Below are 27,923 nucleotides of genomic sequence, written 5' to 3'. Positions count from 1 at the left end.
GTTTAGACATTTATGACCAGACAGATTTTTTGGTACAGGATTAGCAATTCTATTGAGAATTTGGTTTATGTCCACTATATGAGGGACGTATATTGGCAATGGCTTCAAAAAACATCTGAAAAATGGCTTCTGCTGAAAATTGGTTCAAAACACTTTAAAGAACAATGGGGATAATGTAACCAAACAAAATATATGATATAAATAAAGCGTTATTATACATTGTCGTCTATAGCCACACAGTTATATATATAATAATTTTTAAATAAAATAAATGGGACCCCCAAGGGTCCTAATTTCTACATTGCACATATTGTTTAAGTTAAAATTCGTGTGCACTGTTTAGGTATAATGCCGAATATACTTAAAAATTTAAAAAAATAAAATATGTTCGAGATCTTTGACCACTTTGGCGGTTACCACAAAAAGCAAGAAATGGTCAATAGCCATTATATTTTCCTCGAAAACTGCCGATTAAATGAATAGCGTCGCCAATCTTGCCTTCTGTAGCCCGCATCTTGAACATGAGCTCACTCACTGTGAAATATGCCAAAATCCACTTAAATAGTCCTACACAAAGAACCTCTCAGAGCACAAGTCAGTTAGAATTAAAGGAGATCTTATGATGAAGTGGGTACAAAATAGTAAAAAGCTTCATTGTGAGGATGAAAACCGGTTTCGTGAAACTGATTTCCACTAAAGAGAATAAAATTGAAAAAGTTTACGGTAGGAAAGGAATTGAAAAACAGTCCGACATAGTTTTAGACTTTATATTAAATTTCAGTTTTCTTGTATTTCTTATTTTTAAATTATTTTTATTTATTTCAAAGTTTTCCATTTTCTTTCCATTTATTTTAATTTGAAGTTTTTTTGGTTTAGATATTTTATTGATATTTAATTAATATCATCGTTCATACATCAACAAAACTTTTGTCCAAACAAACTTTTTAGTTTACTTATAAAATAGGACAATCACGTGTACAGGAGTATGTACATTTAGTGTAGAAAATAAATTGATTTTTCTAGAACTTTTATATCCTTGTTGATGACTAATATGAAAGACAACTACAATAACAACTTTTTTAATTTCTCTAAAAACATTATTTAACATATGCCCTGTTTTGCTACTTATACACTATACGCAGGAACCGTCAACATCCGGGAAAATTTTTGCTCCGAAAAAGTTTTCTACTTAAGGGAAATTTTTCAACAAACAGCGATATTAGCAACCCGACTATCAAGGAGGAAGTGCAAAAAAATTTTTTTGCAAAGTAAAAGAAAAAAATAATATTTTAATCAATTACAAACGAATAGATTTCTAAATGCATTTTAAACTCATAAGAGAAAACGAAAAAAAATTTACAAACTTATGAAGATTATTTATAAATATTGTTGAAATGAGTGCGAGGAAATTTCTAATGCTTGGTAACAGTTTTGCTTTTATGATTACATTATATTTCAAATTATTTGACTGCGTTCCAAAAACGATGTGTTACCTACTGTTATCAATTGCTAAATGACTTTTCCTTATAGACTGAAGTTTTGATTTTATTGGGGCACCATTTTCGAGGTGTATGGTATGAGGTAATTTTAAATCTCAATCAATTAAACGCATATTTAGATAAAATGATCAATGGAATTCGCACGAACAAGTACGTAATCGTAATAATGGCAAACGGATTATGCAGATCAAACTGAATGGGCGTAATAGACACATGAACGTAATTACAGACTTCAATAAGGAGATTAAAAGGTAAGCCAATTACGGTCAGCTTAGGTATCTTCCTTCTGACATTACTTTGGATTTAGGTTACGAAAACATTGTTGCTTTCTTGTGTGTTTTTTTTTAACTAGGTTTTGGCATCTAAATCTGCGTCGGTTCCCTTAAAGTCCAATCACTGTCTGTACCGTCTGCCCTACCTGGTTTAGCAATCATTTAAGAATAACGGCTTGCTTAGGGACTATATATTATTAGATCTTCCCCAAAAGCACCTTTTTTTACAATTGCAATATTATTCAGTCAATGGGAGGTAACGTTCTTAATGATAAAATGAGGGTACGAGGATTTCTCTCTGTTATGATGTCGGGTAATCAGGATTCCTCCGACTATACTGCGTGTTTGTGCTAAGGCCCAAAGATTTAGCATAAGACGTACGCAATCTGTTCATCATACGACAGACTTTTGTCGAACTATTGACATTACAATTGACGATACAAATACTCTGCTGTTTCGGTTATATGGCAAAATTCTCTCAGCCAAGTACGAATGCGTGACTATTTGACAGCGACTCTGTAATAAATTCTGGAACTATGGACCAATGAAAGATTATTTCAACAAAGCATTAGCAGGATATAGATTCGATCACATTAACTATACGTATTATTCTAGGTATATATTCAAGATGAAATCTTCTCTGTTAACAAATCTCAAATAGTTTTACAAATTTGTAAATTCTAAACATAAAATCAGTAGGTGTCCGTCATATTGGTCGCGTGATGGACCGATTAACCGCGTAGTCCTGAGTTTGCAAATATTCTTGCGAAATTGTTCGAACTTAATTCGTCATCAGATCACTTTGATCGCACTGTTGGCTGTCCACATGAAATTAAAAACAGATTTGGTATCAGTGCAGTATTTTCGAAAGCTAAAACTACTGAATTGTGCTTCCGAAACTGTTTGGGTCTATCGTTGTTCAACATGTAACATTTGCAGTGAAATTGTACATGTCTCCGGGTTAGCATGCAAGCTTACAGTGGACATCAACTACCGCCAACTTCAATATATGCGTAATTTAGTTGGAATTTAAAAATAAAAAAATACGTTTGAAATAAACACTTAACATTTTGCTATACATTTGAGCTTCGCTTTATGATTTGACGGTTGCTGCCCAGATTTCTTTTCTTGTTGCAACTTCTCTTCATTTGACATATGAAAACCCTTTTCCAACTTTCTTCAGATCAGAGACCAAAATCGTTAGGACTATTTTGTGCATGAGTCCTTAAATCACCACTTAATTCAATTTTTACTTAAAAATTATAGTATAAATGATTTAAAAAATTTTTCTAGTCTTATTAAACAAACATAAATTTTCAGATTTAAATCTTTTAAAGCACTGTTGACATATGCACTCGTTTAATCTATTTTAAAATATGTAAAAAATTTTCTCCAGCAACTGTAACCAAAATGCTTCTGCAAAACTCACGCAATGTTAAACCGTAGAAATGTTCTTTCGCAGCGAACTCTTCATGTTTTTCAAAACAAGATTGAAATTGAAAACAAAGACACAAAATAAATACAAAATAAATAGTTTTCTGTTTCTTTTTTTTTTTTTTGGTGACATATTATAGATTCGAGCTTCCAGCCAAGAGGCTTAGCTCTCTAAAAATTAACACCGTATTTTACTTGTATCAACATCCAAATCCGACTAATACTGTCCGCCAGAATATACCCAAAGAACACTTTCACTATTTTTCGCTGAGCTTAGGAAGTCAAAAGCATTTTGGCAATGTGTCTACGCCAATTTGTAGAGCAGAAGTAGAATAAGAATTGATGACATTCAATCAATCACGGGTGAATATGACGGCGGGCATTGGATATAATCTGTAGAAACCGGTAGGAATAAGTCTTCTGCAATCCTACATCACGGATTTCAGATTCAGTTTCAGAAAGGCGACTTTCTTGATTAATTGCCACCGTCTGTGCCGCAATAACATTTAAAAATATGTCGGACGTATGACTTTTAAATATATGTATTTTGTTCTGAAATAAAGATAGAAGTTTCCATGTTGACATGCTTCAATTTTCAATAAAAGAGGTTTTTATTATTTTTTCTGTCCAAAAATTCAAGAAACTAAAACCGTTTCATTTGTACACACTCCTAATCGGTATGCAATAATACTAGAAACTTTCAATACGCAGTTGACCATAACGTAAATATCTTCATGTTATAACGACATTGTAACGGGGTAAGTTCTCAGTGCGTCTCGTTTCGTTGAAGTGCAACAACGTTTAAATCGCCAGCTGATTTTTGCGTGTAAAGACACCTGAAGTTCAAGGCGCAATTTACCATAACATAAACTAAACAACCCGTTACCGTCAAGGACAAATTTGGATCTCTGCGACACTACCATTTAAGGTACGTGGGAGACGCATTAAAGACTGATCTTTCTGTCACCAACAACAGCTAGTAAAATTGAACCGAAAATTAAGAGAAAGATGGCTCCAATGTGCGAAAGTGCATCATTACCTGATTTTTTAGCACAGTGTCCCTCGGATTAATATTGCAAAACCCTGCCAGGAAACGTTATCAACACTAGATGAGAATATGCTCCCCTGCCCGCTGTGGTTCACAAATATTACTAGCAACGATTAATATAGACTTCAAGGGCTCATTTAATATGTGTTCAAAACAAAGCTCCTTTCTTAAGAAGATATTCCAAAAAGTATAGTTTTATCTCGTTGGAGCCCGGATGTTGTCTTCGTAGTTCCTGTTATATCATAAAGTAGTTAGGCATATGAAGTACTTTGAGCAATGAGTTTGTTACTATTTTTGCACAATAAATTATGTCCTAATATTCATAAAAAGGGATACTTCAAAACTCGTATGTAGCCACTAAACCGTATCCGTTTCAGTAATACTATGGCAGCGCAACTGACTTCTCTATGTTTATAGCGTACACCACTTGATTTACTGGGGTATATTAAGCTTGTGCAAATGGGACTTAAAAGAGAATCGAAGAATCGATAGAATAGCAGAATCTTTTATAATCTAAGCTTATCTACGTTTGTCTGTCTGCCTTGTTCTTTTTACATCCCTAAACTTTTGAGATACTTTGATGAAGAGTGATAATGACCTAAGAACAAACCCTATTGAAAGTGGATTTCATCAAACCACTTTTGGTACTTTGGTACCATTCCCCATAGAACGCCTCATTAGAATAGTCTTTATATGTATAATATTAGAAAGCGAAGCCGTGTGGGGTATTCAAAGGTGGACTGTGCTCCACTCTATAATGTTTTCACTTATGCTTATCTATAATATTGTAATAATAACTTTCATTAAAATTTTCTTATTATTATTATTATTATTTTAATTTTAGACTAATGATTTGAATTCTTAGACTAAAAAAAAGACATTGAGCACTAGCAACACAGGCTATCGGCTCTAATTTAAATAAATGGATATTAGATAATAAGCTTAGTAGTATTAATAAAGTAAAATATTGAATTGATGTTCTGTTCTGAAGCTGATTGTAGAATGTTCAAAGGGTTAATCGTTCCAAATGCAATACTTCTAGCCAACGAAAAGTTGAGGCAGTCGCAGAGAATGTGCTTTATAGTAAGAGTTTGTCCACAACAGCAGATTGGGCGAGAAGACTTCTTCAGGATCCATTGGTGAGTTGCAATTGTATGACCAAGGCGAATTCTCGAAAATGTTTGGATCTTGGTTTTCTCAACATTTGTTGGATATAGAGGTGGAGTTAATTGAGGGTTAATGCAAGAGTAGTGTTGATGATGGTATTGTAAATTTCCTTCTGCAATTTTCTCTTTAACTTTTCTTCCAATGTATCTTTGAAGATCCAACTTTTCCATGACATCATCCATAATTAGAGGAGCAGAAGCAGCATACTTTGCCGCTCGATCAGCCTGCTCATTTCCCAGTAAACCGATGTGACTTGGTACCCATAACATTTTAATTTTTCCGTCGGGTGTAGTAATTATATTCCTTAATTTGTTGATGGTGCTCCATCTCGAAGTCGAAGGGTTCCGGGTAGCTAGTAATACAGACAAACTGTCAGTAACAATGACGGTTTTGAGTTTGTTTTTATGGGCAAGGTTGGCAGCGTGAAGGATAGCTCTGGCTTCGGTTATGAAAGTTGAAGTGCTTTCGTGAAATATGTGGTTGAGAAGAACCCGTCCTGTAGCATCTACCACCGCACAAGCAGGAGGCAGACCAGGACATTTTGAGCCGTCTGTGTACAAAAGATTCCAACCAGTATTGTCCAATACTTGGGTTTTCTCAGCTATTAGATTCCTGAAGACGTAATTTGGAGTATCTTCTTTCTTGTGCATAGACAGTGAGATGTCAAAAGAGTAGTCTTTCAAAATCCAGGGAGGTTTATCACCAAAAGAGCGGGAAATTTTTAAGGGAATGTTCAATTCCTTTGCGATGCACAAACAATGGTCAATTGCAGATGGTGACTTTGGAATTTTCTTGGCAATAATAATCTTTCTTACGTCATCACCGAGAATGGATTTGTTTGAATTAAAACGCTTAGGGACTATTTTAGCTTTTAACTCATACAGTCTATTTTCTAAGGTTGGGAGACCAGTTTCAATTATAATATTATTTATGGGCGTCGTCCGAAAAGCATAACAACTTGCTCTAACGGCTTGGTGATAGACCGGTTTAAGGATGTTAATATTAGATTTGCAGCTATTGCCATAAATTATCAAAGCATAGTCAATCTTGCTTAACACAAGCATTTTGGTAAGATAAGCGATAGTGTTAATATGCGCATGGCTTCTCCAAGCAACGTACTGTATGAAATTTACCCTTGTTAAAAGGGAGTTTTTTAAACGAAGGCAGTGTGCTTTCCAACGATAATTGTTTGAAAACGTGAGCCCGAGAACATGGAGCGTCTGCACATTTAGTACTGGTAAGCCGTTAATATGCATCAGTAGGTTTCCTGCATCGCACATTTGTTTTCGACAAATGTGCATTTTTTTTGATTTTTGTATAGAGATTATAGCTCCTGACGAGTTTGCCCATGTGGAGATCTCACATGCAATAGATTCGAGGATGTTGATTGCTTTCGTGTTGTCTTTTTCTTTTGTAAAAATGTATACATCGTCCGCGTAGAGACAATGTTCCACTCTTGGTACACGGCAAAGAATTTCGCTAATTTCGTTGAAAGCGATCTGGAAAAGCGTGACAGAGAGAGGAGATCCTTGCGGAATGCCATTCTTTAGCGGAAAGGAATCAGAAAGATGATTGTTGATTCTAACTTTGAACCGCCGATGCGGCATGAATGATTTGATGTAGTTGAAGAATTTGGGTCGAACATTCCATGATTTCAAGAGTCTTAAGATAACATGAAGACCAACTCTGTCAAATGCTTTTTCGAAATCAATTGAGAGAATTGTTACGTGATTTCGTTCGGAAATTGCTTTGCTTGTGAAATAATCAATATGTAACAGAGCGTCGATGCATCCTCTACCCCGCTTGAAACCAACTTGTTGCTTTGTTATCAGGTTCTTGGATTCAAGAAACCAAGATAATCTAGATGCCATAATCTTCTCTAATACTTTTGAGAGGCAAGATAAAAGAGAGATTCGGCGTAGGTCATAATCTTCTCTAAAACCTTAGAGAGGCAAGATAAAAGAGAAATTGGGCGATAATCAGATGCGATGGAGACATTTTTTGACTTTGGAATTGGAACAACTGTTGCCATTTTCCACATGTAGGGTATATGGCCAGTCATAAATACCGTATTATATAGGTCCAGTAATTTCTTTTTACTAGACTTAGACATAGCACTGATCATTTGGTATGAGATGCGGTCTAGACCAGGTGTCTTCTCCTTCCAATTGGAGAGACAACTTCCAAGTTCTGAGGTAGATACGCTATTTTCCAGGAACATGGCACATCTATCGATATTATTTGAAGGAGATATTGGAGTCCTTTTATTTTCAATGAAAGCACTGGAGAAGTTGCTGTCAGAGGAGTATTCGCACCACACTTTTCCAAAGTAATTAGAAATCTCATCTGCGTCAGTTAAAGTTCCATTGGGAGTGCAGATGGCAGAAATTTGGTTCAGGTTTGAAGTCGCATTAAGTCTGTTGATTTTGTTCCAGACAACTTTCATTGATGTATTTCTGTGAATTCGTCTCGAGAAAAGTTCGAAACTAAGTGCCTTTGATTTCCGTAATTCCCTCCTGAATAGAGCATTGGCCTTTTTGTATAATAACAAGTGATTCTGATCAGGACATCTCCTAAAGCGGTGCCATAGATCCATTTTATTTTTCCTCAAAAACGAAAGCGTGTTGTTCCACCATGGAACCCTAGCTCGTTTAAAAGAGGTGTTGGATTGAGGAATAGAAAGATGAGCAGCCGTGCGAATCGCTTTAGACATAATAGCAGCATCATGGTTGCAGTTTCCGTTAAATGGCTTTGAGTTCAAAAATGACTCCACCTGTTTGGAGTAATTGATCCAATCCGCTTTATCTAGGAGGAATTTGGCCTGTTTTGCTGGAGTAGCAGAGGACGTTGAAAGTTTAAGATCGATTATGATTGGAAAGTGATCACTATTATGTAGATCATCAGAAATAGACCAGGACACCAAAGGAAGAAGTGATGGAGAGCAACATGTTAAACCAATATGTGAAAAAGTATGATGAGTTGAGAAGTGCGTTGGTTTTCCATCATTTAAAATGCAGAGATTGCTTTGAATGAAGGCCTTTTCTAAAACAGTATTGCGATTGTTGTTCACTGTTGAGCCCCAGATGTTGAAATCGCCGCATATAATTAATTGGGGGAAAAGAACGAACAATAAATTGTAGAGTTTTTGCTGAGAAAACGATTGCAAAGGTGGAATATAGAGCGAAAGCACTGTAAATTTTATATTTAACATTATTTGTATCGCTACGGCTTGTATATTAGAGGTTAAATTTATTCGTTTGCGAGGTATACTTGATTTTATAAAAACACCTACTCCTTGTTTGGAATATGAGTTTTGATCAGCATTTGTGAAGTATCCAGTATATGATTTGGGTGGAATAGGATTAAAAGAGCCTCTACAATGGGTTTCTTGAAGCGATAAAAAGGTTGGATTAAAATCACTTATGAGTGTACGGAGTTCATCAAAATTATTAATAAGTCCCTTAATGTTCCATTGTAGAATTTTAAAAACTTTATTTAATTGTAATGACATGTAAGCAGAGTGGAGGGAGGGTTAAGTTGACATGTCAGCGTCTCCGTCGAGAAGGTCGCTATAGGAATTTTTCGTGAATGATTTATTCTTACCAGCAGAATAATCTGTATTTAGGTGATTTGGTACATTTGAAGCGCAACGGGTTGGCGCACGTGAATAATTTGAAATTGAAGGTTGATTGAGGGATGAAAGAATGGATTCATTAATACTTGTGATTTGTTGAGTAAAGTTGAGAGCTGGAGATTCTGGAGAATTTGGTATATTAGATTTTAGCAAATGTGTTGTTGTTTTAATTTTTTCAATATTTGCAGTTGCTTTGGTTTTCGAAGGTTGATTAATGGATGAAAGAATGGATTCATTACCACTTGTGATATGTTGAGTAAAGTTGAGAGCTGGAGATTCTGGAGAATTTGGTATATTAGATTTTAGCATATATGTTGTTGTTTGGATTTTTTCAATATTTGCAGTTGCTTTGGTTTTTTCAATATTATCTTTGGCAAGTGATGTAACTGGTTTCGCAATATAATTTTTGGTTAATGGTGGAACGGGTTTTTCATTGGAAGCAGTTGCAGTTAAAGTCTTACTAGGCTCGATTTGCGAGGCAACAGCAGCATAGGTATTACTTTTGCCAATTCCATGGGCTACAGATGGATTTCTTTCCCGGTATGTGCGTCGCGCTTCGCCCATGCTACAGTAATTTTCTGTTTTGATTTTTAATATTTCACGCATCGGTACAAAACGTGGGCATTGTTTGTCTAACGCTGAGTGTTGATCATTGCAATTTATGCAGAAACTACGGGTGCAGCTTTCAGTATGTGGAGGATGACCACAGTTAGCACAAGATGCAGCATTAGTGCATCTTTTTGCCGTATGACCCAGGCGTTGGCAATTTTTACACCTCACAGGATTTAGGATGTATAGTTCTACTTTACATTTATACCACGCCACATCAACTGTTCGCGGTAATCGGTAGCGATCAAAAGTTAAAATAATCCTTCCTGTAGGAGAGCGTGTTTTTCCGTCATCATTCAGTTTGGTTAATTTATATGCTTCAGTCACTCCTTGAATGCCCATTTCGCGAACAATTTCATCTTCCGGCACATGCTTTAAGCAAGGGGCATAAATTACGCCTCGAACCGAGTTAAGTTTCTCATGTAGTTTAGCTGAAATAGCACATAGGTTAGCTAAAGAATTGGCTTTTATTAGTTTTTCGGTTGCTCGCGGGTTCCCAGCGAGGACCAGTAAATTCCCATCGCGTAGAATCGAGATCGAGTCGATGTATGTTGTAATGCTATCTAGAGCTTTTTTTATAGCAAAAGGGCTAATTTGGGAAATTGTTATTCCAGCATCGGTTGAAGAAATAACAACATATTTTTTATCAATAGGGATTATATCGCTGATCGGCAACACCGGAAAATCTGATTTTTTATTTTTTTTTCTTTGGGGGGATGTATCACTTAAAAGATAAAATCTATTCGGGTTTTTGTCTGGCGGCCCCGGGGTCATTATGCCTTATTGTTGTCTATTTATTATTATTTTTGAAATAACCACTCACTTGAAAAGGTTTGGGAAATGTGCAAGAAGGTTGGGAACTACTAAAGAAAAGTGTCAAATGTTTTCAATTTTTTTTTTTTTTTATTTTGTTTTTTTGTTTTCTATTTTTTATTATATATAGACGAAACAAAAGCACATACGCGATATCCGCGTTAACCAGTTTTACCAATAACACTGAAAAGAAAGAAGTTAAATACACAAAAACACCGAAAACACCGAAACAATTGAAAAAACGCAGACGAATAGAAAACACGCACTACACTGAACACAAGTCGACTCGTCTATGAGAATTCATTTTTTTGAAAATTTTCTTATTTCTAAAATTGATACGAAACTAGTTTGTTATTGTTAACATTCACAAAGTCAATCTATTTTTAAAAATTTATCCTGTCAAATATTTTTTAAATGTTGTTTTTGTCATTTATTTCTATTTTATTCCAATCGCTGGCATACATTCAACGATTTGCCTATTGGCTTTAATAATTATTTTTTAAAATAAGCCCTAAATTTACTTCAAGTGTTTGCTTTCGCATTCAACCGATTTGCATTATTAATTATCCTTAGTTCTCAATAAACTTCTACATAATGCATGCGGCTTTATATCTTAATAAATCCTCGCTACCAAATCTCTAGGGGAGCCATGTTTTAACATACATTATTCTTGTGCAACCACTGTTTGCTGCAGTATAAATGGTACTCACAAACATATTGTAGTTGCAGCTGTAAATACTCAATAGCGTTAATAATCGTTTAATCAATAAGTATTCGTAGCAATTGGGGAATATTTATAATGATAATCGTATTAGTGTTACAGCTGTTCTACATAGTGAAAAGAAAACGGTTAAATTTTAAGTAAACAGCTTGCCCCAAATCTCAGATACCTAAACGTAATTATGTGCCTTTTAAGCGATACGTTTATACGCATCTCCTAAGCCTTAATTAATTATTTATAATTAATTTTAGACGTAAAAATAAACTACGATGAACATGAAATAAATCAAAAACCTCAATAATTTACCACACTGTTAAAGTTTTTCTTCTATACACTCTTCTTTCTTCTTTCCTTTTTAGTTTTCGCAGCCATGAATACAAATGCTTCGGCTTTTATGACAACAAATTCCTGTTTCCTTGAGCTTTATGTTTTTATATACTTTTTCTATTTTCCTTATAATATCTCTTCACTTCAATTTCCTACAAGTCAGCAACACTTAAAAAGTCAACTTTGTACAAAAGAGAGAAGTTGCCGTTGTAGTTGTTGGTGGGGGTGATAGGAAGAACCCACAAAAAGACAAACACTTGACCACTTGAATGGCTTACGTCAAATCGTTATTGTACGTTAGTCACCTTATTTTGTGAGATTTGAAGGTAAGCAGCCACAACAACACGAAAGTAACAACAAGAAATTATTGTATTGTATACTGTGCACTGTGTGCACATCTTTAACGTAAGGTAATCGTAGTCCAAGGACGTCAACTAGTCCTTATTGTTTTCCAACAAGGAGAATAAATAATCATGGTTGAACATACAACACAAACACAAGCCCCTATCCGTACAATAACATCGAAACCTCACATTTAAATATTAAAAGTAATGCTTAAGAATTTTGGCGCCGTCAAGTGATGCGTTATATAAATTATAAAGTACAAAACAATGACGAAGATGAAATATGAAGACTCAGAAATTCAAAAGAAAAATAGCAGTGGAGATGAAATGAAGAGTATACACTAGTTGAAAGGAAACAGAAACTATAGCTTCATATACTCAATGCGCTGCCAAATAAATCTGCTTTTGAGAATACATGACAATTTTCTCAAGAATAGCCCAATTAAGTTGGTTTGCAGAAGCGACTTGCAGGAAATTGCTGGATTCGGTGCCTTAAATTTTTCACTGTCAATTTTCGTATTATTCCAAGTTTTTATTCGTGGATGTCACTCTTTTTTGGTCAATGTTTGGTATTAAAGCGATATCACAAGATCAGTCTTTTTCAATTTTCGAACCACAGTGTGGTATGCGTCGTTAACACCCAAATTCCCAGAGAGCAAACAAGTAAACTATTTCTTGATTTTGTTAAGACGTTTTCGTCATACGTACTACGAATTTTTCTCAAGTCTGCGAAGAATTATCGTCTTCAGACAGCACCTTTCTTCGGCGAATTTAAAATCTGGCGCAAATATCGAAAGTCAGTGCAGATACCGCACCATTGAAAATAAGCCAAATCGGTTGAAGCACACGTCCACAAGACAACATAAAGCAAAAGCACCTATGTTTTTAAAAACAACAAAATTGCGTTTGTTTCTAATACTTCTCATTACTTATAAGCCACACTAGTTAAGTTGAGGAAAATTTCTTTGTATATTCGAAAGGTATCTCTATGCTACACTAATTAAATGTAAAAATGTTGACTGCAATTCATTTTTACATGATTGTCTTTATTTATTTATTTTTTTAAGACAAGTTTGTGGGTATAAAAACTTCGGTTCCAGCCGAATATAGCTTTCTTAGCGTCGTCTTCATGTTAGCATTAGTCACCATACGTTAAATATAGCTTGATAGCATTAATATTGGCAAATTGAAGCGACTCTAAAACTGTCATATCCCCCACGAACTTTTTTCTTGTTTATTATCTGTTAAGACTATGTCACATAACAATGGAAGAGTCGAGCTAATGAAAACAGAAGGTGTGACAGGTGTCTGTAGAGGCCACATGTAAATAAGGCGATCTATTTAGAGCATTAGAGCACATATACTCATATTGATGACTTTTCGGCGCAGTTTATTCACTGTAACAAGCGGAAAGCAAATTTTTCTTTCATTACTCTTAACGATTACTACGAATTGATCATCGTATAAACCGTCTCAAATTAAAGTTTTTTTTTTTCTTATGTAACGAACTCGAAATAGGAATGACCAGCAGTTGATATGTTTGAAAACATTTGAAATATACTATAAACTACTTTGCCATTCAACTCAAACAAAATTTCAGATAAAACATTTGCGTCAAATACTAATGTAGGTTTCAATAGGATAAAACAGATTCAAGTCATTCAAATGCAATTTGTCAATCATTATCTCGTGCACTACCTCCTGACTGCAAAAGCAAATAACCACGCGATCACTACCAGTTATAGCGTTTTTCATGCATCGATGGACGCAGCAAACGCATAGCAATTCGATTTGTTTATCAAAATATGATTTGCATCCAAGGAAAACGTCGAAACCAAATGTTGAAAAATATAGTTCCCGATATGTCCAATGGCTTCAAATTATGCACTGCACAAATACGAAATAACCTTAAGAATTTAGTTGTAGACTCAACGCCAAAAACTTTGGAAATGAATTTCGGATTGATTTCATGAAAAGTTACTCCAAAATAGAAGGTTCAGGTCATTGGAAGCAAAGCAATCATTAAGTATTATCAAAGTTGTTGGAATGCAACCTGACGAATAAATACAGTTACGACACAACAATGCATTGCTATGCAAATTCCTGTCATTTGATTTATTTACTAACTATTTTTTGCTACAGCAGTTAATCCAAGTTATCTTATGTATAGCTGCCAAGTTCATAAAAAGTGAAACCCAATGAATCAACTAGAGAAGAAGTGTTTGTTGCCGAATGTTTTCTTTCGATGCTCCAAAACTATACACAAATTTTTTTTACAAATAAATAAATTTACATATTTGTTTATTAACAAGTAAGAAAGTTATATTCGGCGGGAGCCGAATCTCGCAAAACTCCCATTATTTGAGAAGTGTACAAAATAGTTGAAAACGTTTTGTCTTGTGTGCCTTGTGATAAATAAGCACAAAACCTCAAAAAATGAAAAAAAATTAAATTTAGTTGCTCGTAACCCGTGGGCATGGCCATTGGTTCCAGACCTAAAGAGAATACCGTTTCCTAACGTAAATTTGCAAAATTTCAAATTTCTAACTTCAATAATTGCAGAGTAACGAGCAAAAATTATTGTTAAAAAAAACTGAGTTCCGCTCAGATTACACTCCATTGCGAGCTTTTGCTCTGACTAATTTGGCCCATTATCAATACCAACCTGCGTGCAAAAACTTTCAATGTTTCTATCTAATTTGAATTCGATATCTTCATTTTTACGATCAGGAGAGTGCCAACACAACACACCACACAGACTCAAGACGGACGGACATGGCCAAATCGACTCGAATTTCACGCTGATGACGAATGTATATACCTTATAGGGTCTCTGAAGCTTCCTTTTGGGAGTTACATATTTTTTGGACAAAAACAAAATGCGTATATCCCCACCTTACAGAGCTAGGTATAAAAACTACATCAGTAAGGACAACATTAACTTGCCATTTTTAAAAGTTGTGGTTATTGTGTTGACGTAAATGAGCGCCTTAAAATTTGCTAAGTACATTTATAATGTTTTTCTCTTGCTATATTCATTCGCCTCATGAACTATGATATAAACAAAAGCTGCGAGGGCTAGATAAATTAAGAGAGAAGTTTACCGATAATTCTAACGAAAGCCCTTTAATTAACAAATTATTGATAGTTTTTCGTTATAAAGCTAGTTTAATTTAATTTATAAAAATTGTAGATTAGAAATTTAAAAATAAAATCGAAAACAAGGCTTAAGGATTGCATATACCCTATATGATTTAATTCATATTCATACCTCTTTTATCGCTGTTAATCAGTATCACGACTACAGTAACACAGTTAAGGAAAGAGCGATTCTTGGATACTCATCGCACGAGTAAATATATCCAGGCTACATTAACATAATTCGGAGCAATGCGAGAAGAAACCTACTGCTATTCAAATACTTTCCCACTGAATTGACCATCAAGCTATCTGCAAATAGCTTCAATATGTATAAGCCGGGACGGGCATCAGCTTCATAAATGTAATATTACTCGTCAATGCCAAAGTGATATACGTTGTAATTTGCAAAAATATATCAACATTTCAGCCTTGTATCTATTACCGGCATACTTATGGTCCGATTTAATATATTTTCAAACCTAATTGATAGAATAGCCGATGAAGAAATACTTCTCCCATTTCACATTTGTGTATAAAACAAATTACTAAGTAGTTGGACAATTGGAGCATGACTAAATGAGCACGGAAACTGCTGCAATTCAAAAATACTTATATGCCTGCCTATATTTTATGAATTTTTTCCTACAGACGGCGCAAACGAAAGGATAAAACCAATGTACATCCATATTTCAGGTTAATATCGTAATAAACGTAATGCAATTAATTATGAAAAAATGAAATCAAATGTAAAAAGATTTTGTACGCAACACATATCGCGTTATACTTATAAACATACGCAAGTTTCATTTGTGTATACATTTATTTTATTAATAAATAAGAGGATTATCTGCGCTTTCAGACGAATCTTAGGCACCTTTCCTTATTTCTTTTAGGTTAGCTTAGCTTTTTAACTACGATAAACTCTTTCACGTACTGTACTCATTTGTGAGGTCTAACGTGACGAAAACCAAATTTTGAAAAAAATTTTTTACAAAACTAGAATTACTGACCTCAATGCTTGCAAATCTATAACGCAATTAGTGCGCAAATCTCTATATATTGCAAACAAAATAAGTGTACCGCCATGCTTGGATAGTCATTATGAACCTCACTATAGTTGCTATCAGTACACGACATAAATATAGTATATATAATATATATGTATGTGCAAGCAACACGATAATTTAGTTTAATTTTATAATTTTATCATTTTATTGCAATCAATTCAATTCCTGTCTGTTATTATTGGTTTAGTTGTGTTATGCTCTCATTAAAATTGTCGAAGATAATCTGGGATCGTCTATTGTATGTACACACTAGCGCATGGACACATATTGCACTAATAATCAAACCGGGAAAATCAGACAATAACTAAATTAAAAGTGGTTTCATCTAATTTACTTTAATGCATTTCGAAGCATTTAGAGGCATCCTTTACATTTAAAACTAAATAATACTTTTTTTATTGTGTTTTTATTATTTGCAAAATTATCGTATTGAAAGATAAACTTGCGGTTAATTATGCTGACCAGAGAGAGTATATTAGAGTTACGAAAACACATGTTCGCCTGGTCAGTAGGTCAAAACGATTCTTAGACATGCAACAGTTAATCTTAAATTTTTCTTGGCGTTCTCGCCAAGTTTAGCTTGAAAATCGAAATCGATTTATATCCCAATACTGAGCTGTCAAAAAGTAGTTCGTGAGTTGACTTCTAAACTTAACGACTACTGAGAAAACAAAGGTCGGATGGTAGAATGTTCTACAAACGGTCTTACAACCTTTCATTCTGGACTTTGCTCTACCAACCTATTAGAAATCAGCTCTTCCGTGATTTCCAATTAATTCCACCTATTCATGTTAAGATCAACTTACACTACATTATATGAATATACTGTGAGGTTGCCAATAGACGCTAGACATGTACCGGAGAAAAGCCCGCCGTATTGTCCTAAGCCCCACAAGAAATTTGTATTTGCTTGAACGTTTTCATTTGTGTTCTTAGCTTACACTCTTCTGTCTCGGTGGGAAAATTTAAGTTCATTTCAAATTTAGTAATCACAATCAGCATTTTCACAGTTGTTCCCCAGGTTTCATTTGACAAAAAAACGCGATTATATTTGCATTATGCACTAGGAGAAGATGTCTACGCCTCGTTTACGCGATCACGTAGATAGGAAAACAGAAACAGTCGATTCCTAAATTCGGACGATCGTAGAATCACCTGACTTGTGCTTCGTTCAACGTTGTCTTTAACTTAACCGAACTCTAGCCCGCCTAGACAGAGGACACGTGAGGTCAAAACCAAGGACAACTATCACTCCTCACAGTATTTATCCCACGTTCAAACATACTTTAGAAACGCCCAGCCATAAATTAGATTCAATGTATTGCGGATTAAAAGTCATCTTTCCAAAAAATTAACTAAATAAATAAATTTCAAAATCATTGGTTTTGAAGTAAAATTCCCTCAGGGTCTTAATATAATTAATCTAAGCTAATCTACTGAGGTAAATATCCACGAATATTCACAATATATTGTTGCCCAGTTCTCTAAGTTTCCAAAATTCCTTAGATGTATTCCTCGATTCAAGGTAATTATAATGAATAGGTATATATTGTTTACAATAAAAACTTATTACAAGTATGTTTAACTTATACTACATTAACATTATGAAAATTACCAACGCTAAAATTCAAGCATTAAAAGACAAAAAGCTTTACTACTGTACTACCTGTAACGCGCCGAGTACAAGAAACATGGGTGTCAAATTAATTCAGCAGTTTTCATTTTCAATATTCCTATACATGTTTAAGAAATGTCATATACAAAGTTTAGCAATTTAATATGAATAAGGACATATCGGACAAGCCACTCATTGCGCTGATAATCCCCAATGTGTTCTAAATAAAGGAAAATTCAATTCCTTCCGGAGTTTGTTTTTACATCGGCGTGAGTAGTTGCCGTAGTTGTAGATGCCAACGTTGTCGCTGTTGTCAGAGCCGGCTTAGCAGTGGTCTTTGCACATCTTCCAGAGCGTAGCAATACGATCTAGGTCCAAACTGTTGATTAATGGTCACTTCTTCCATCTGAGTTTGTTGGAAATCCCACAGTCCCCAACAAGTACTTGTTGATCATGTGTTAAGTCGATGTTCTGAGTGCCTGTTGCGATTCTTTATGTAATTAAATTGCTCTTATTCTAAATTGGTTGTTGTTGGTAATTCTCAATGATCTTCCAAAAAGTTCTTTGCAAGAGGATTCTCCAGTTGCACAATGTATGGAGTTTCGGCAGTCCGCCACAAAATTGTTGAATCTTCCCCTCTATATCGTAACGAGGACTTGCTTTAATATATGGAACAATAGACTTCTTGAAAGTTTTCACAAAGTTTTCAGGTTGCCTATTGATTGCTGGATACCCAGGAGTGGTACGTATGTGTCTAGTTAAATTCACATAATGGTGGTGGTAAGATGAAAAAGATGTGCGTAATTTAGTAATTGTAAAGCTTGAAAGAACATTTTTTATTTGATATACTTCAACCTATTTCAAAAAGAAGTCAACAATCAACAAAGAATGATTGTTACTAATTGGACGCTCATAATTGATGTGTATTCTGCTCCATTCCTTATTACAAGGTCTTCAAGAGATCAGAGAACCTTTTTCCGGACTGCTTCGTAACTCTTGACAAAGCTTATATGATTCTACTACGGGCTTGTTAAAGCCTTCGTCTTTCCAATACCGACATGCGACATATGCAATTGATCTAGTAAACGTTTTCGAAATTTATGCGATATGACAGTTCTGTCATCCATCGTTAAGGTTTTTTAATCCAATGGTAAATCCTACGTGTGATATTTCAGATTCAAAAAAAGACTGCGTCTTTTATTTAGTTAAGATTAATGATTTCACATGTTGTTTCAATTTTCTTCCGCCCAATGTAGGCGTTTTAATTTTAAGTGCGCCTACATGCATGCCCCATACACATAGAGATTGGTTACCTAATTTTAATTGATAGTACGCGTTATTAAAAATTGTACCTTCTCTTAAGGATGCGAATATTTTATCTATAGGTGGCAATGTATATATGAAGTCCACCAAACGTTTATTAATTAAAATTCTCTCTCTTAACGCTCTCAATTAAATGATTAAGCCTTCGTTCTATTTCTGCTTTCTAAGCCAATGCCGATTGTCTAAGCTTGAAGAAGATTGTTTTGGACTTTTTATGAACGTTTTTAATTTTGGTGTAGATATAAGTGTCCAATTGTTCACTATATACTAGCGTGAATTAAGTTTTAATTTGATTTATGATAAATGTGTAATCTTTTCGCGACTCGATGTACATGTACTTGACGTTATTCAAAATAAAAATTTTCTGAGAAGTCAGCGATAAAGAAGTGGAGGAAGGTTTATATCCTATACTGCAACAGCAAGCTTCTTTCCATTTAGGTGATCTTGGTGCGGTATTTACCAACAATTGATATGTGATCACTACTACAGTTGCCGTTGAAATTGTTTCATTTTCTAAGGTCCGTTGTTGCTAGTCTTTTAAAAATCGAGAATGTCGAGAGTGATACACGGAGAGCGCCCAAGTCGAGTACTGCTATAACACCAACTCTGTCAACTTCTATTGTATTGTATAAATCAGCATGATTTATCTACAATGCTAAATGAAGAAAGCAGGGTCTCTTGTGGAAACCCCACCCCTAGGAACCTGCTAGCAAAGAAGTGTTGATATAGTTAATTATTTTTTAGAAATAACGAGAAAAAAAATTCAGAACTGTTATCGAAGTGAAGGTAGCTCACCAAAATAGCTCACATATTTCTTTGCTAAAAATGTCTTCACTTTTTGGCGTAATTTTTAAATAATTTGAGAAACGTTTGAATGTTGTAAGGTGATCTCATTTTTTAAAAAGTCGATTATTTTATTAAGATTATATATATATCCTACTCTGGTTTTGTTTTCATATATACATACGCAAAGCTTTGCCTGGCTTTATAAACGATTGATTCAATGCGACGTCATATCCAGAGACCGTTAACAGAAATTTTGCCCATACAAATAATGGGAATGAAAAGGCAGGCTGTTAAGCCGCTGCTACGTTGTTTATAATTTTAAAGAATAATCAAAACGCTCCTTAAAATATCAAAAAATTACACAAAAAAAAATTATAAAGAAAAGTAGAGCGGAGCCAACCCTATAATTAATTTAATGTCCTATGAATATATTTGCAGGCGTATCTGCGGATAACAAATGCTGGATAGATATGAAAGTAGATTTTTCTGATAGATTTCAGCGTCTTTTAAAACTTTTATCAAAAATCTGAAATTGCGTAAATTCGCTAAAATTTGTTATAAAACACTTTATATACTGATAATTTTCTTTAAGTGTATTTACACTCTATTGTAAATAATGACAAGATATTTTTTTAAACTTTTTCTAAAACCAATTTTCCATTTTTGTTTAGTTTTTCTTATCACTTTCTATTTTTTCAATGTAGTTCAATTATTAATTACCTTAGCGAAGGCACGAAGTAAGGGTGAAGACAGCCGTATTTTAGCAAAGACCAAAATGTGGGGTATACACGTTAGGACAGCTTCACGCCCTTAATCTATTATAATCAAAAATTTCTAGTATGGATTCACACACATCATATTTTGAGTTCTGCTTTTTTTCTTCCCTCTACTTTTGCCTTTATAATTAACCTTGCCGTGTTGTTGACCAGTGTAAAAAATATGCTTTTATTTTCTCACTAAGCCGTTAGGGATTCGGACCATACTGCAAACGAATACAATTGTATTAAAAACAAATGTATTACATGTCTACACATCTGTAGTTAAATTTACTTCGTTAGTTTGATGAAATATACGTATATACATAGAATATTATAAATGAACAAATATTTAAATAACAGCGAAGAATAAATGTTTACTTTAAGCTGATATGAAAAGCAACCAAATGTAAGTTAATCAATTTGCTTCACCTGAAAAATTGATTATAGCTGATACCTTTGAAATCTATTTGAAATCTGTCTTGATTCCTCTAGCAACAGCAGATAAGCAATTCTTAAAAGGGCTAAAAAAAATTTACTTGATTTAAGCTGGTTACATTACTTAAGGTGCCGTAAGTTAAGAACAACGATTATTATTAGTAATATTAATTTAGCCAGGGAACAAATTTTCTGAGAGTGAAGTCTTAAAGTGCTAGCATCGGCTGTAAAGTACACTTACTTATAGCAGTGAATGCAATATTTCGCCAAAAGGATTTTTTGTACCTAATTTATCTGTTATCTAATATAGTTATGGATCAAAAATAATAAGAGGACAAAATGGAGAGCGGGAATTTTATCAAAAACTTTTTAATTTATGCCTTTTAAACCGTTGCCTTTTAAAACTAGGTTTTTGGCTGGTCATGCAGTCCTCAGTCGTGAGTTCACCAAGTTAGGGGTCATTTAACGATTCATGTTATCAAGAAGTTATAAGCCGTTACACTAATTTCAACAGCCAAACTTGATCTGTGAAGACGATCCAAAGCTTTCCGTTTCAATTCACTCCAATTTCCCCCACTTACAAACGCCAACAGAACGAACCCAGATGTGAGCGCACAGGCCCAAGTTGACTTGAAAGGAGCTTAAACAAGCGCGTCGCTAAAGCCCGTTTATCAAACCTTGTCATTTTATTAGAATTTTTTAAAGTGCGGCTACACGAGACTTTTACCCTTGGGAGCCCGGCATCTCAATTGATTTTTCCAATGGTTTACTGCCTGGCAAATAAAGATTACACTATTTAAAACAAGTAAAAGGTAATGTATTTGTGGTCTGTTTGATGAGGTTTTACTCTTACGACCCCTGCACCTCACTTCAATTTTCCAATGGTTTAAGTCTGGAATATAAAAATTATATTACTTAAAACAAGTACTTTTGTGTGTAATTATTTATAGTTACTTCTTTCCATTTTTGTGTATTTCTGGTAGACCCCGTCATATCCTTTAAATTTCCAACCAATTCCTCCCCTAGTTTTTTCGTAGTTTTTTTTCATCTTTCATGGATTGGCTGAACAAATCTATTTTTTTAGTAAAAGTTCAGGGTGTTCTTTGGCAAACGATAAACGCAGTCTACTTGTTGATTATTCAGAGTTGCATATGAATTTGGTAACATCTGAGAGTAATTCAAAGAGCCTGTCCCAAATTGGCTGCATCTAAGAGAGCCCGTCCGAATTTGTTTACAATTGAAAATAATTGACAAACCTCATCTGTATTTGGCAACATTTAAGAGCAATTGAAAAATGGTAAAATTGAATATATGTTAATTTAATTAAAAATCACTTTCAAAATAAAATAAAACCAACGTTCGATTTGTCCTTTTTCAAATATTGAATATAGTCCATTCCATCCAATAGTCCGTTTCTCTGTGCCAGGGAAACATGAAATATTTGACTTTGTATGAAATAATTTCCCATGCACGGAGAAATAATTGAAATAATGATACAACGCACGCGTGATATTTGATATGAAGAAAAAATTGACATTTAAATTATTTTGTCTGAAAATTTATTATAATTTCACGAAATATTTACATGACGCCGACTAAAGCCTAAACTACGTTAAAACTGATTTTAATGGTCATCAGCAGTAATAATGAGTCCAATCTGTGGGGCAAAACAGTCAATCGTTCCCGTGGCTAGATATGAGAAGAGCACTGTCCCAAATTTGGCTTTATTTACGGCCGTAGTGGATGGGACAGCCATTTAAACATCCATTCAGTTTTCCGATATATTTATTCCACTTTCAGGAAAGGCAGTAACTATCTGCACGGGTAAATTTTGTACTGGCAAATTTTCGCGAATATACTGCCTTTTGACACCTTTCGAATGTCAGCTTCCGTTTGCCTGATTAAAAATCTCTTTACTGTTTCAGCAACAAAATCATATATTGGATGTACTGATCTCAGTTTCACTCATGTAGGAAGTAGTCAAGTATGTCCGTCATTGTTCAAAACGTCTCCGATCATTCAATTGTGCTTTTCAAAAAAAAATTTTCGTCAGAAAGAAATCGCAGCGATTTATAGACACTAAGTACACCAACTTTTTTAAGGAACGCTTGCCTCACCTAAGTTTTTGACCCGGGATTTGTGCCGATTGATTGCATTTAGAATCACAATACATCTCGGTTCCTTCGTCGTAACGGATCGTCGGCTTCCTTTTGCTTGATCAACAAATTATATATTCCTATCGCGTCTATAATTATATATTTCCTCTTTTTGTGCGCTACTTTTCAATTTTCCATTGATAATCTGAACCCAAAAGTAAAAATAATTAGTATTCCGGAAATTACAACCGTGCGCTCTTTGCGTATAGCTTAGTAATCTTTATATTTTTCTCGTACGTTGTCTCCATTTCATTCAAATTATTTAGCTGTTTGCAAATACTCATAGCTGGTTATCAAACTAAATGCTTCAAACATACGTTCGTACTAATTTCTGTAAGAAAACCCTTTCACTATTATATTTCATCCTATAAAATTGCATATATATTCGACTTTGTAAAACACCATATATAAAAGATAATTTTGGTAATGCAATATGCAATGATAAAGCAGCATTTTCGAAATTTATTTTATATGACTCACCACAAATAAAAACTGTTATACGAGTCTTTTTTTAGTACTTAGAGAGTTCGAATACCGATTAAAATGTCAAAAGCTCGCTTAAAAATAGTCACATATAGAAAAGAGAGAAGACGCTTTCTCTCATGTCGTGCGAAATGGAGTGATTATTGCTTAAAAGAAAAGCTTTCTTCACACCACAAGACAAAAACAAATAAAAATGGTCAAAGTGTGTAATAGTCGAGCACTATACACTTTTGCACCACTTCGCTTGACAACGTAACATTGATTTTCTTAACAAAATGTGTATGTAAAAAAAGTCCACCTGGTTCGTATATAAATGAACACAGATTGACTTAGAATTATTTATGTCACAAACTATTAAGAGCTACACCTTTTTAATGTATTGGGGCTTGCTATTCATAATGAAATGGGACCCAAAGAATAAGTTAACGTGGTCGAAACTTGGTACATTCAGTTTATACATCAAATAACTTTTATAGACGAAGTATCGTCGAGAGCTTTTTATTTTTAATTTCTTCATTATAATTACATAAAAAAATGGAATGGTATAGAAAATAAACCGTATAGCTATCTAAGAATTTGATTTATACTGACAAAATGAATGTTAAAATATATTAAGATGGCTTTTCAGCTCAATACACGTGTAGAAGCGTGTTTCTACGTGAACATTTGATTTGATGCTAGAAAAGTTAAAGAACTCTCGCCGATCTATACGCGACTTCTTGCCAGCTATCAAACAGATACTGCAGGTAATCACACTGCCTGATATGGGGCAATGAATTCGTTTATCTAGCATCCACCATCTGAGAATATGTTTGAATACATTTGTTTACATTTTTCAATAAAAATTGCCTGAGAATCTGAGAATAAGCATACAGAATTTGAATGCCGTACAAGTAATTACGCTCCTGTGGTATTAGAGCAGTCGATTCAACAGACGAAAACTAAAAGTATGTACTCATTTTTGACAATTCTTTGTGAAAAGGTCCGTGGTCTTAGCTCGAAATTGCGTGACACATTTTTAATTCACTTTAATATTATGTAATGTCGTCTCCTTTATATAGGTGCTATGTAGATTCAATTGAATCTGTTCAAAAGCAATTCTTGCTGTTTGCCCTTAGAAATTTGCGTTGGGATCCGATTGCCTCTCTTCCTCCCTATGAAAATAGGTTGCTTCTGCTGTCCTTACCTTCTCTTGAGAAACGTAGATTTGTTCTTGGCGTTTCCTTTGTAATCAAAGTAATAAGTGGTGCTATTGACTCGCCTTTGTTATTTGGTAAAATAAGCTTTAATGTCCCTAACCGCTTCTCCAGGCACTTTATCTTGGTTAAGCTTAGTCAGTGTAAATTTAATTATGAGCTGTTCAATCCGCTCAGAGTCGTTTGCAAGAACCTAAATGATGTCTATCACTTATTCTCGATATCGGACTCTTTAAAGTCCATTAAAGCAACATTGCTTAATACGCGCGATTTACCTATGTCGTACTTAAACTAGCTCTTAACCTTAAAATGTCACGATGAGTCAAAATGAATTGTTCTTAAGTATTATCGGTTGCCAAGCTTATGCATGTTTGTGATGGCTTAGGGGTTTAATTGCAATTTGGTCCTGTACAGGTTGTGGGTGTGACTCTATGCTAGTTGCGTACATGCCTTTTTTTTTTTTGTCTTTTTGTTCGTTCTTATTTGTTTTATTGTACTTATACTCAGTTTTAATATTAATTAATTTAAAATTTACTTTAGGAGTCAATTGAACTCGACTGTCCAAATTTTTAGTTGAGTTTCTTGTATAAGTGGAGGAATCTCGACTAGCAAGTCACTGGTCGTGGGTTCGAATCTCAAGTGCGGTAGAGTTTTTAATAAAAACCGATAGCCTTAGATGCTAGTGCTTTTAGAAAAGAGAAACCTTCAAAACCACATCTTTCTGCAGAACATGTACTTATTAACACGGAATTCCGATACATTTACATATCATATATATGTGTGCATGTATATGGTTAGTTTTCTCATTTTTAACAATCACAGTTTCAGTTTCTTATGCATTTATATTTATTTTATATTATTTATGTATAAATTAAAAAGGAAATTTCCAAATTTATATAATTATGAAATTAGTAAAAACGAATGATCTAAGCCAGCTATCTTCAAGGTGTGCGTCATGGTTCTGGAGCGGGTGGCACTCGCAACATTTCGGATAACTCTCTACATCATGAGATGTTAGAAGCGCGCTTAGCGAAATTACACGAAAAGGAAGCAGCTTTACTTTTCACTTCTTGTTTTGTGGCTAATGACTCGACTCTATTCACTTTGGCCAGACTTTTACCTGATTGTCATATATTTTCGGATTCAGGCAACCATGCGTCTATGATCCAAGCGGTGTTAAAAAGCATATATTCCGTCATAACGATGTCGAACACCTTGAAAGTATGATTTGCAAGTTAGATAAGAGGGCGCCGAAAATTGTAGCATTTGAAACTGTACATTCAATGATTGGTGACATTTGTCCTTTAGAGGAACTGTGCGATGTGGCTCATGCTAATGGTGCCATAACTTTCGTGGACGAAGTCCACACGGTAGGCTTATATGGAGAACATGGTGCTGGTATAGGCGAACGAGACGGTGTTATGCATAAAATGGATATCATTTCGGGCACATTGGGAAAAGCTTATGGGAACATTGGCGTTTATATTGCCGGTTCGTCAAATTTGATTGATATGATACGTTCCTAAGCTGCTGGTTTTATATTTACAACATCTTTACCACCGACGGTGTGTTGCGGCGCTTTGCAATCTGTTTAAATTCCGGCCTCCCAAGAAGGTCAAGAAATTCGTGCTCTGCACCGTACAAATGTCTGCTATTTACGTAATCTGCTAAAAAGAGAAGGTAAATAAAAAAAAAGTACGGTATATAAAATATGTAAGACGGTAAAATAGCCTTTGTGGACAGTCCAGTTAGGGCCAAATGTGATTAGCATTTCACCATTAATTAAATTGGCTTTACTTTCATCTAGATATAAAACCTTACTTACGTTCTGAATGCGGGAAATCATTTAGTTCCTCAAGGACTTTACGACAACATTTCCTACGTCATAAATATGGAAAACAATACCAATATCCCGATTGCTCTCGAAAATTCTCTTACCGAAGTGATTTGTTTTCTCATAGCGAAGTACATCAAGCAAAACCAAAATCCCACGTATGCGATGTTTGTGGGCGGGGCTTTACTATGCCGTATATGTTAAAGAAACATTAAATGTATCATAACAATGACAGACCGTTCATTGCGAATATTGTGGCAAAAGGTATGTATTGTTTTTTTTTATGTAAATAATTTTGATTTTAGTCCCTTTTTTTGCTATGATATTTCAGTTTCTTACGGCTGCAAAATTACGCCGCCATGCTCGCATTCATACGCATACCCACAGTAGTGCCCAAACTGAACTCAACCCCTTTTCTCAAACAAAAATTTTTGGGGTTTTGCTCATTATTCATCAATTTAAAACTGCGGACCGGTTGCTAAAGGAATTGCACCCACGTTCGATTGGCTTGGATAACGAAGCTTTAAATCATCAGCTAATGCGTAATTTCCTCAGATTAGCTTCGAAAGAAAAATATCAAGTAGAGCAAGCTTTACAGGATTTTATTGAGCTATCTGCACGTGAAGAGAATCCAGATGCTGTTGGCCCTATATTGGGAATGGCAACGGCACTGGTAATGTCGAAGCAAGCCCATGGTGCTAAAAACAATTTAAAGCGCTTGGCAAAGGTAGCGTGGAAATTTGAAGAAGCAGAATATTTGGAACGTAGTTGGCTTCTATTAGCGGATATATATTAACAACTGTGGCTCCTGCTACTAATTCTACGCAGAATTCGACATCAGCAGTAACCGAACCGCCTTTACCTGATCACCATGCAGTAGAACAGGAACACAACTCGTCCCTCTCCTTGTTTTTCGTTATTTGCGTTATTATGCTGGGCATTCTACTGATTCACTTTATGTTACAAACTGGTTTTCAATATCTTCCCGAAAGTGCTGTTGTATCTGGGAAAAATGAAAATCTCATATTAATCTCATGTTAATTCTTTCCATATATTCATACAAGTGCTTGAAATATAATATATAATCTTTTTTATATAAATGTATAAAAAATATGCATTCATCTCCCCTTGTACGTCTCCTCAATAGTTTTATACAATTTTTATAGGCGTGGCATTCGATTTTATCCTATTTTCAAAAATAAAATGATAATTCTTTGCATATATTCATACAAGTGCTTGAAATAATATATTAACATATAAC

The 27,923-nt window shown here is 34.6% G+C and overlaps 1 pseudogene; it reads left to right on the top strand.

Annotated features, from left to right (window-relative positions):
- The first annotated feature begins 12,135 nt into the window (after nucleotides 1-12,135).
- On the top strand, nucleotides 12,136-27,458 carry LOC119640188 (annotated as a pseudogene).
- The last annotated feature ends 465 nt before the right edge of the window (nucleotides 27,459-27,923 follow it).

The sequence above is a fragment of the Glossina fuscipes genome, unplaced genomic scaffold (genome assembly GCF_014805625.2).
Source record: "Glossina fuscipes isolate IAEA_lab_2018 unplaced genomic scaffold, Yale_Gfus_2 116, whole genome shotgun sequence".
Taxonomy (NCBI): Eukaryota; Metazoa; Arthropoda; class Insecta; order Diptera; family Glossinidae; genus Glossina; species Glossina fuscipes.
This window is presented reverse-complemented; position numbering and strand designations above follow the sequence as displayed.